This window comes from Eulemur rufifrons, chromosome 2 (assembly GCF_041146395.1).
Source record: "Eulemur rufifrons isolate Redbay chromosome 2, OSU_ERuf_1, whole genome shotgun sequence".
Taxonomy (NCBI): Eukaryota; Metazoa; Chordata; class Mammalia; order Primates; family Lemuridae; genus Eulemur; species Eulemur rufifrons.
This window is the reverse complement of record NC_090984.1, coordinates 67870027-67882175: the sequence shown is the minus strand read 5'-3', so window position 1 is coordinate 67882175 and position 12149 is coordinate 67870027. Positions and strand designations below refer to the sequence as shown.

The 12149-nt window shown below is 38.2% G+C and overlaps 1 protein-coding gene across 1 annotated transcript in view; it reads right to left on the bottom strand.

The window, feature by feature from the left end:
• The window catches only part of AKAP6 (A-kinase anchoring protein 6), a 354014-nt gene that overhangs the window by 225776 nt on the left and 116089 nt on the right, over positions 1–12149 (bottom strand). The gene's annotated exons all lie outside the window — the stretch shown is intronic.

Here is a 12149-nt window from a genome sequence, read left to right as displayed (position 1 = left end):
CAAATGTGAAAGACATATTGAACTGATGAACTTTTACTCCCACTGTCATTTTAAAGAGATGGTATATATGCTGATGAATAAGACACTTGATGACACTTTTTCTTCACACAAAAGATTTTTGCTACCCTAAGAAAATGAAAACTTGCCTTTTTACAAGGGCAAGAGGAAGAATGTGTGTTCAGTCAGAAAAGCCAAGGCTTGAAAAGGCACCTGCTATCTGCCTCAGGCCATCTCCGCCCCAGCTCCACTCTGAGCTGTGCCCAGCACCATTCTCCATTCTCAGAGGGGCTCCTGGTACAGAAGAAAGCCATGCTCATCTGTGCAGTTTCCCTTCTCCTCTCCACAATGCCATCCATAGAGAATGGTCACATGTACTGGTCCTCAAAATGTAAACATGCCTTCAAAATGCCAATATGTACCAAGAATTAGAAGATTTCTATGAATAAACATTTAAGAACCTCCTGAAAACTTGGTAAGACATTACATAGCCATTAAAATGAAACTAAGCAACCACATGGAAAATACCTGGAACATATTACAAGCAAAAAATGAAGACTCAAAATTGCATCTATGATAAAATTAAAGCTATGTAAATAAATAGTCTTAATAAATAGGAAAAGAAGACTGCAAGGAAACACAAAATGTTAATATCTTTTATACACGGTAGGACTTGAAGTTACTATAGTCTGATCTTATGGAACAAGTTCTAATTGCTTTAGTTTTCTGAAACATAAAATGGAAATAATACTAACTTCTAGGTTGTTGTGAGAATTAGAGATAATGAATGTAAAGCATTGAAGCAGTGCCAGGCAATGAGGGGGGCTAAAAAAGATTCATGACGAATTTTAAAATTTATTTTCTCTATTTTCCAAATGTTCCATGTAATAGATGTATTAGGTCCAATTTTGAATCAGAAGTTTAGTTTTTTGTATCTCAAACAAGAAGAAGTACAATTAATCAAAGTATGTGCCTAAACTATCGACACAGTTTTGCCATCTTAACAATAGTTTGTGCCAGCACAAGGAAGCCAGGAGAGCGAGAGGTGATGAAATTGCGAAAGGTATTTTCCACAGTTTGTTGAGAGCTGAGTATTTTTCCCTGCAAGTAGGGGTCCAAAGCCTGCAAGAAGTGGTAGTCAGTCGGTGCAAGGACTGGTGAATACGGTAGATGACAGAGAGTTTCCAAGTCCAGCCTCTGCAGTTTGAGCAGTGTTGTTTGTGTGACATGTGGTAGAGCATTATCTTGCAAAAGGATTGGCTTGTCTCTGTTGACCAATCTCAGCTGCTTAATTGCAAGCATCCTCATCATTTCATACAATTGGTTGCAGTAGACACCCACTGTAACTGACTGACTAGGTTTCATGAAGCTGCAGTGGATAATACCAGTGCTGGACCACCAAACAGACACCATTAGCTTTTTGTGTGTGTGTGAATATTCGGTTTTGGACTGTGTTTCAGCACTTCATCTTTATCCAACCATTGTGCCAAATGCTTGTGATTGTCAAAAAGAATCCCTTTTTCATCACGTGTAACAATACGGTATGGAAATGGTTTGCCTTTATGTTGTGACAGCAAAGAAAGGCAAGCTTCAAGACACTTTTTCTTCGGACACTCATTTAATTCATGCAGTAGCCATCTATCCAGCTTCTTTACCTTGCCAATTTGTTTCAAATGGTCCAATATTGTTGCAATAGTAATGTCAAACCTTGCTGCTAATTCACGTGTAGGTTGAGATGGATTCGCTTCCACTACAGCTTTCAGCTCATCATTATCCACCTAGGTCTCAGGTCATCCACGTGGCTCATTTTCAAGATTAAAATCACCAGAAGGGAACTTCTCAAACCATGGACACATTGTGGGTTCATTAGTCACATCCTTCCCAAACACTTGGTTCATATTTCACACTGTCTGCGCTGCATTGGTTCCGTGATGGAACTCATATTCAAAAATAACGTGAATTTTTGATTTATCCATGGTTTCATAAAAATTGTCAAATAAAACAAGAAGTGTTAAAGTGAAATGTCAAAGATATCAACTGTCCAACTTAGTACTTAACGAAATCGGACATTTCATACTTAATAACCTTAATACTTTATGACCTTTTTCTGGTAATAAATGTCCCTTATTGTTGAGGCTCTCTGAATTCCTCAAGGGAAGACACCAGGTCTCCTTTGATTTTGTGTCACTACCCAGCACAGACTGCCCACAGAGGTCACCCCAAACATAAATGCTGCTATGTGAGACATGGGGACAGCAAGCCCAGACTGAGAAACCAATGATACGGATCTTCCTTTTGCCTCAACTGTGTGTCCTTGGATGAATCATTTAATTCATGTGGGCTTCTGTTTCCTTATCCATAATCCAAGCATTTGAACTCAATGTTTTCCAGTCCTTGAATATTTTGATTTTATCCTCTCTAAGCCAGGCAGTTAAGTATAGGCATCTTGGGAGAATTTTTATTTATTTTAAACCAGAAAATTTTCAAAAGGGTAAGAACCCCAAAGGTCATCTGACCACTCATCTACCCCAGGGCAGCTCTGTCCCTCAACCATCCAGCCAAAGTATCCATTCTATTTTTAACCATCTCCAGAGAAGTCTCTTCTAACTTCTCATCCTGAGTCCACGACATTTCTTCTCAGGAATTTAACAGTTCTGTGAAGAGCAGTGTAGCTTCCCTCTGCTTCAGATTCTTTTGTCAAGTCATCCTTCTAGTGTAGGGGTTGGAAGTCAGAAACATTGTGAGAATATGCCAAAAAAATCCACAAATCCAATCAATCACCAAGCACTGCCCATTTATTTCTCCATCCTCACCTCCCCATACTGACTAACACTGCCTTAGATTCAGGCCCTCATCATCCTCCCTTGCCAAGTTGACTATGCCAGCCTCCAGACACAGCCCCTGTCAAAACTATACTTATTCCTTATTTGTGCCTATGAAGGTACGGGCACTATCTTAAGCTTGAAGGATATGACTCTGAACAAGATGAACATGGCCCCTGTCCTCACAGAGCTCACAGTCTGGGGGGTGGGGGCTGGGGTCGGGGGAGTATTATATAAACAGGAAATTGCAGTCAGTTGTGTCAAGGGAGCTATGACATGGTGTGGGAGAGGGCTGGTGACAAGCAAGGGCTCTGGAGCTAGACAGCCTGGGTTCAAATCCTGTCTCTTCCATCACTCACTATCTAGCTCTGGGTAACTTCTCTGTACTCAGTTTCTCCATTTGTAAAAAGCAGAAAATGTTAGTGCCTACTTCATGGAGTCATTGGGGTGATAAAATGCCTTGATACATGTAGAACAGAGCCTGGCATATGATAATAGCACAAAAGTATTTTTATTACACAAAATGATCTGCCTACACAACTCTGAGAAAGATCCTCCCCTTCTTAAGACCCGCCAATGGATTGTCAAAGCTGTACAATAAGGTCCAGTCCCCTAGTGTGACTTTTGAGGCCCTCTGAAATTTTAGACAAGTCAGCTTCACAGGCCCCATATCTGCTTCAAAATGTGTCTGAACTGCTTACTGTTTCCAGCTTACACCAGCTGTCTTGCTCCTCCAAGATTCTACTCTTGCTGGCACTGCTGCCTGTCAAGCTCTTCTCCTGGAAAAGCCCTACTCATCTTTTAATTCATCTCAGGTGTCACCCTCTCTGGCAAGCTTTACCTTGACCATCCTCTACCCTACTGACTTCTCCTCCCCCAGCATCTATAATACCTGTGCAGAGCTCAAAGCTCCACTTCCTATGTTGTGTTAAAATTATTGATAAATGTGTCTGCTTCCCACATATGACTTTCTTGAGAGTACGATTGTGTTTTCAATCATTTTTGTATCCTCAGAGTCTAGGATAGTGCCTGGCACACAGCACACAACTAACATATGTTCAAGGGAGCAAATGCATGGAGATTCGTACCAAAAAACTTCTATATAGCTTTCAAACAGCTTACAGCATTTTCGGAGATATGGGTGCAATCACTCTTCATTTGGAAGTGGTTGATAAATGTCCCCAAATTTTACTCAGTGAACACCATGTAAATGAGCTGTCATGTTCCTTTGCTTACAAAATTACTTGCCAATTACACGTAGATGATCCCAGCATAATTGCCATGTACACTGTACCCTGGCTGAGATAGCCCCAATCATCAATTAACTTTATCCTCTCAGCAGGTGGTACTTATCACATAAATAAATGGTCAGCCACTACCACAACTGTATATTTTCCCAACAAAATGAAGTGGCTGTATTTGTCATTGATTTATCAGTTATGACAATCTGCAACACTCCTCCAGGTATATCAGAACTTAAAAAAATTAAAATAACTCTGTACTCTTGAGAAATAAGTTCCAAGTTTTTGATCAAAAGGATAAGCATTATAAAATACTTGTTTTCCTTTAAAAAAAAAAAAAAGACACTAAGATATACAAAAATCCTCATTCTTCCTGAGGAGACATTCTTTCTGAAACCTCAGATAATAAAAACATTTCCAAGAATTTGAAAGTGAATTTAACTCTTCAAACAACTTACAGTTTATTTCAAACAAACAGTTGCATTTTTTTGTGAAAAGTAGATGCATCTTAGTAAGGTTGACATTCTTTTCTGATAGACTGGCTAATGTCTTATGCAAGAATTAGATAGATGAGAGAGATCCTGCATGTTGACGGTGGCTCTGAGTGACAGAATTTTCATTTGCTTCTCTGGATACTGCCTCAACACCTGACACAGGTAACCACATTGACTTCCCAGCATGGCCACATTAGGCCAAATGGATCTCCAAACAGAGGTTCTGTCAAAAGGGACCATTTGGCTTCCAGAACATATTGCTTAGAGGCCCTGAGTGAAAAGGAGGTCAATGCTGGCCCAAATCTCTCTCTACCCCCTGAGGTGGAATAATTGATGTGCAGCAACTCCTACAGATGCGGAGTCACTAGGGTGATGGATTGATATAAGTATATTATTCACACGTACATCTGCTAATATACAGGTCCCAGTGCAAACACCAGGACTTAAGAATATTATGCGGATTTAGGACAATCCCTGAAGGACTCTAGTTCCATTAAAAATTTGTTTGGCAGCCTGGGGCAGATCTATTCCAACTCCCACGTGCTTCATCAATTTGAGAGGGGGGAACAAAACCACTTTAAAAATAAATTTAATAAATTTTGTAATGTCAAGTCATTAACTGTCTAGTCATACAGTCTTTACATTTTAAAACAATAACATTAACCTGTGGAATTTTTTAAAAAACTTTTCTAGTATCTGAGTGAACATTTTAATTTTCCTTATGATTTTTGCCAAACGGGATGAATTACATCTTAAAAACATAAGAAAACATTTCTATATTATCCTTTTATAAGTGTTTTTCTTATCACAAACATACTAAACAATACCTAGAGAGCCCTATGACCAGAGTCCACTTTGGTTTGTAAATGGTAGAGAGGAAATAATTTAACTTACAGACACACTCAGCTATTGTTTGATGATTTACAGCATTAGTTAGAAGTTGCTGCCTGTGATAGTTGTAACACTGCTTTTACAAATGCTCGCTCATTCATTTAGCAGATATTTTTAGTACCTATTATGCATGTGCAAGCCTAGGTGTGAGAGGAGACACCAAAGAGACATTAGCCATCCCTCAAGTAGGTGACAGCCACAAGAGAACAGTTGAAGGAAGGGCAGGCCTAGGGAGAATTTCAACTTCTCTAAGAACACCCAAGCTTCTCATACCACATATTCTCAGGTCTGCATATCAAGGAATATGCGTACAACTTTCCCAAAACGAAGAAAGCATCCTCACATAAAACATGTTTATTTGATCTTCAAAACAACCCTAGGGAGATATGACAGGCAATTTTCTGGCTCATGTAAAGATCTGAAACTTTTATCTTAATATTATTTATATCAGGTAAATTATTTCCTTTTCTTTTGCTTTTTTTTTTTTTTTTGGTAGAGATGGGGGTCTTGCTATGTTGCTCAGACTGGTCTCAAACTCCTGGCTTCAAGTGATCCTCTGACCTTGGCCTTTCAAAGTGCTAGGATTACAGGTATGAGCCACCATACCTGGCCTATATCAGGTAAATTATTTCAAGATTCCAAAATTCCATGTAACACAGTAGATAAGTAGGGTATGTTCATGGGTCTACACAGGGAGAAAGATGGTAGGTTTTTCATCCATACAGTGTCCTCTGGCCTGTGCATGGACCTTCTCATGGTATAGGCCTGTCTGTAAACCTTCTCTTCAATGCCTAGTATACAACTGACCTAAATAGGAAGTGCTTAATAAATGCAGTCTTTCCCTGGCATTCTGATTTAAAACAGTCATTACTTCCTAAAAATAAGAATAAATAAAGCAACAAATTAGTAAAATGGGCGCCAATAATTTTCAAAACAATGAGAACTATGGAATACTATGGTCCAAGAGTCTTTAAACTGAGTCGGGCAACAAGTATTAATACATTCCCATGTGCTTTAAACAATGCAAGAATCCTATTTAAATGAAAAGGGAACAAAACACTATTTGTCTCCTAGATGTACAAAATTAGAGTTATATGAGCAAAGGAATATGCCCAGGACTTTCACATGTTCAAAATGAGCCTCCTAGACCACCCTGTCCCCGCACATCAACCTCCAAATGCCTGCATGTTATACATTCCTGACAGACCCTTCCATCTCCGAGGCACCAAAGGAAGAAACTGAAGGCTGGAAGTTGAGTACTCTCTCAAGTTCTCCCCAAAGAAGGTATGCTGCCACTTCCTACTAAATGCTCAGCTACTCCCCTTAAACTGGTGGGAGTCCAGAAGGACAAGCAAATGAAACTTCAAATCTCCTGTGAGGCCACCAGCCTGCTCTGCAAGGCTAAGGGAGACAGGGGCAGGCAGGCCAAACTCACACAGCTCAGGCTTTTGAAGTCTGACTGACTGCTCCCATTAGCTGAGCAGCACAGCTGAATGGCAGCTGCTGGTTTCGTGAAGCTCAACTTGGGGGGGCATGGCTGCCTATGGAGAGGCTGGGAGAGATGGGCACCAGGAAGTGGGAAAAAGAAAACCCTGTCATCTTTTAACTTCAACCAATAAAAAATGGAGCAAAGTTAGAAAAAGGAGGGAAAGCAAAAGAAAAACAGCTGAAAGTATTGTGGGAAATCTTGTATGGCTAAAAACTCTGTAAGAAGTAAGTTGATTTTTATGATGCAATGAAAGCTATTCGATAAAAAATATGATATAACAAAAAGATCTAAATACAGATAAATGTGTGTAAGTATCTTTGTTGAGAATTTTTGTTAGCTAGACACATTATAGTTAAACCCAATCACACAATAAGGAAAAATTTTCAAACCCTTTACAGGTATCGAGTCTACAAGCACTCTCTGCAGGAATTTCGTACTCCTGTGCCACTGTGTGGCAACTACCTCAAATTACAGGTACCAATCCTAAAATGAACAACAAAATTCAGGAAGATGTGCTTTAAAAGTCTATCCCTATAAACATAGACTCAAAACTCATACAAACATGGACTCCACTCATTTCTTAGGACCTAGAGAAAAAGCTGTCCCTAGAGTATGACAGACTTTCATTACAGGGAGTTTTGAGTTGCTGCTATAGGCAGACACTAATAGGACACAGAGGAAACTCTCAACTGGTGTTAAAATAACCTGGATGTTCACTGAGTATTGTTTGCAAAAGCATAAAAAAGGAGGCATCTTAAACACCCATGATCATGAGAATGATTAAATTATAATAACTGTGGCATACCCACACAATAAAATGTTAAGGAACAGCTAAAATGTGCAATAGATCTTCATATACTGATGAAAGGATATCTGCAATTGCTTAGATACAAAAGGCAAGTTGTCGAACGGTATGTATAAAACGAATTAAATAATCCTTAAAATGTATGCATTTTTACATAAAAGTGTTCAAAAGAATATAGAACACACAGTTTTCATTGGCTACTCAAGGGATGGTAAGGATTTTTACTTTTATTTTATGCTCTTTTATACACTTTGAAATTTTTTACAGTGAGTATAATTTAATGTTTTTCTTCAACTAAAGCTCCATAGTTACAGCAGTTGTGTGAAGGACAGTTCGCTCCGCCTTCGTCCCATGCCCCTGATCGGACTGCACTCTTACGATATCTATCCCCTTTTTTCCCAGACAAAAGTAATGCTATTTATAACGTCATGTTACATGGTTTAACACATCTCTAGAATGGCCCTAGAGACTCAGTCCTCCTCCGCACACAGACAAAGAAGCTCTCAGCAATTTCCACACCATTCATTACACTCAAGTCTTGCCCAGACTTCTGTCAGCTGTAGGGCAATGGGCCTTCCTGTGCTATTCTTCAAGGATATTAGTTGCCTTGGGGGAGATCAGGACAGTCAAAACAGATGTTGGTTATGAGATTTCTGACTAGACAAGAGTGATCTTCAAAAAGAGAACTGTTGACATGTCTCTCTAATCTGTCCCTAGTTTCCTAATCTATCCCTTGTCCTCTATTCTTACTGACCACATCCCAACTCTGACCCACATCCTCACCATTTCTCTCATTGCTCAAACATCCTTTAATCCACCCATTCAACTACAGCCTCCCTTATCTTAAGCCTGTTCCTTCCAAATTCCTTAGAACACACTGGTCTTTCCAGTACTGGAATCCAAATGTGCTTTTGCCAGGGGTAGAGACCTATTACGTGCTTGTCAGCCCAGCCCTCCAGATCTGCCTAACCCTGAATTCCTCCAACTGTTGAGATATCCATATTCTTTTGCAAAAAAAACCCTCCAGAATAGTTTCCTTTAAAAATATTTTCTATTCACAGGCAAGGGACTAATTTCCTTAATGTTTAAAAAGCTCCTATAAATCCTGAAGCAAAAGACCAATAACCAACAGAAAAACAGGCTAAGACTATAAACAGATGATTCTCAAAAAGGAAATACAAATGGCTCCTAAAAATATGGAAAGATACTCGATGCCACTTAAAATGCAAGAAATACAAACTAAACTACAATAAGATGCCATTTGTAACTACCAGAGGGACAAAGTTCAACCAATGTGATAACATACTCTGATAGCAACAATGTACTGATCTAAGCATTCTCATGCATTGCTGAGTATAAACTGGTAAAATCTCTACCAAGGACAGTTTAGCAATACATAAAAATTTTAAACGTGTAGAACCTTTGACCCAGAAATTCCACATGTATTTATTCTAAGGATACACTTATACTACACAAGATGATGAATTTCCAAGGATATTCAGTGAAGCTCTATTGATAATAGAAAAAGACTGCAAAAACCCTAAATTTCCATCATAAAGGACTCGTTAAGTAAATATCACATATTGGGAAGTAGATTACTGTGCAGTCATTTAAAAGGATGAAGTAGTTCTATATTTACTGATTTAGAATTTTTGCTAATCTAAACTAAGGGAACAAAGTTAAGCACAAATATGCATTTGTTTTTAAATACCTGGAATATGTCTGAAATGACAGAGGGAAACAAGGAACAGTGGTTGCCTCAAGGAAGGAGAATTGGTAACTGGTAGAACATAAGTGAAAAGGAGACTTACTTTTGACTTTTCCCTTTTTATTGCCTTTCTTTATTTACCTTTTGAATTTAAACACAATTTTAAAAACTGACAAAAGCTTGCCTGTACCAGCATATCCTTCAAATACTATACTCAAATCCATTTTTCCTTTATACCCAGAGTTGTTTTGGCATCTAAGCTATGAACCTCATCCAGTTAATCTATGCCAGGCAGACCTTACCCCCATTCAATTTATGGTTGATTCATGTCACTCTCCTGTTTGAAAACAAAACCAAACCTTCAATGAGTCCCCATTGTCCCCAGAGAAAAGTTCAATCCATTAAAAAGATATTCAATCTCCGTTACCACCCAGCCCCAACCTGTAAGACTCCAACCTAGTCTCAGCCACACCAAATGGTTCACTATATCCCTTACCGTGTCTATAAAATTTCCTCCAATCTCCTCTTTTCCTTTTTCTATCCAACAAAATTATATATGGCCTTTTAGGTCTACATCAAATTTCCTCTTGGAATCTTCCCTACCCCTAGAAAGAATCAATAAAATTTTTCTCTGTACTCCTAAGAACACTGTGCTTAACCTACAAGAAGTTTATTGATCAAAATTATATTATATTAGTCATTTATGGGTCTATAGATGACTACATATAATCTATGGTTCTTTCTTTAGATTGAAAATCCCTGAAAGAAAGAAACCAAGCTCATCCATCACATATTTCCAGCACCCAAATAACTGCCTGGCACTCACAGGTGCTTGATATAGATGAACTTAAGTTCATAGTCACCATTTTCCCCCACGTTTCTCATTTATCAAATTGAATTGAGAACATTGTTTCTCCAGGGCTATTTCTATGTGGTTGGTTAATGTTTGTCCAATATAATAAGGCACTGCCTATGCAAATATATTTCCCAAGTTTAAGCCAGGCCCTTGTGGTTGGCTCTTTTTCCTAAATCTTGCACAGCTGTCTGGTGTTGATTTGACTTCACTTTCTCCTACTGGATACCCTGACTGGCTATAGATAAAAGAACTGCTGGTTTGTTTTTCTGTGAATGACTGCATTTGATGAGTTAGGCGTGCATAAAAATCTCTTGGGAGAGCAGAGTTATCATTTCAGGAGCAAATGGATATGAAATAAAATCTCTATGGGGGAAATTGCTGGCCTGCTCTGTAGCTTTACTCTTAAGCATTCTAACTCTGAAGATCAGGTAAGTTCTCCTAAAGGAAAAACAAACAAACAAAAACCTAAATAGTTAGCCAAGAACTATTTTTGATAGTTACTTACTATGCTTCTATTTATTATGCTTCTACTCAAATGTAGTTTTTGGTGACTTCTGCTTATTTAACTAATAAAAAAGGTGGTGGGGAAATGTTTTAAATGTCCATCAACAGGTGAAAAGATAAACAAATTGTAGCATATCCATACAATGGAATACTATTCAGCAATAAAAAGGAATAAACAACTGATACATGTAACAACATATCTCAAAGTAAGTATGCTGAATAAAAGAAACCGGACCAAAAAAAGTGCATATTGTTTGATTCCATTTATACAAAATTCTAGAAAGTGCAAACTAATCTAATAGTGACATAAAGCAGATCAGTGATTGCTTAGGGATGGAGAACAGGCCAGGGAGGGGCAGAACAGAATAATTACAAAGTGTCCTGAAGAAGCTTTTGGGGGTGATGGATATGTTCACTATCTTGATTGTGGTGATGGTTTCATGGATATATATATGTGTGTGTCAGGTTGTCAAAACTTGTAAAATTGTATACAGTAATCCCCCTTATCCGTGGTTTCAATTTCTGTAGTTTCAGTTACCTGTCATCAACCACAGTCCAAAAATATTAAACAGAAAATTCCAGAAATAAACAATTCATAAGTTTTAAATTGCATGCCATTCTGAGTAGCCTGATAAAATCTCACAGCATCACAGTCCTACCTGGGAGGTGAATCCTCCCTCTGTCCAGCATATGTATAATGTATACACTACCCACCTGTTAGTCACTTAGTAGTTACCTTGGTTATCAGATTGAAAAAACATAGCATAGCGTATATGGGGTTCTGTATTATCTGTGGTTTTAGGCATCTGCTGAAGGTACTGGAACATATTTCCCAAGAATAAGTGAGGACTACTGTACTTTAAAGTATGCAATTTATTATATGTCAATTATACCTCAATAAACCTGGTTTTTAAATAAAAGTGGTAGGAAGATGACAAAGGTGAGGGAAGGGAGTCTGTCCAAGAACATATCTATACAGCACTATTTTAAAAGTGGTTTTCAAAGAAGAGGGAATGCTCAATATGTTCAATACTTGCAAAATACCTTTCCAGAATGACATTTTCCTGAAAATGTCATTTTCTAGGAAGATAGGAATTGTATTTTTGAAAGGAGCAGCTAGGTTGCAAGCAGATGATTAATTATCATGGAAAATCATTGATGTATCATCACAATTTCACAGTATTTCTTACAGTTAAAATAAGACTCCTTCGTATCTCTTATAAAGGTATTGTAAAGCTTTAATTGATTTGTGTTGGTAAAAACCCTTGGCTACCATCATGGAAAATAATCAAGTATCAAAATATGAATGTACAACTTTCAGAATTGCTTTTACATTTGTTTT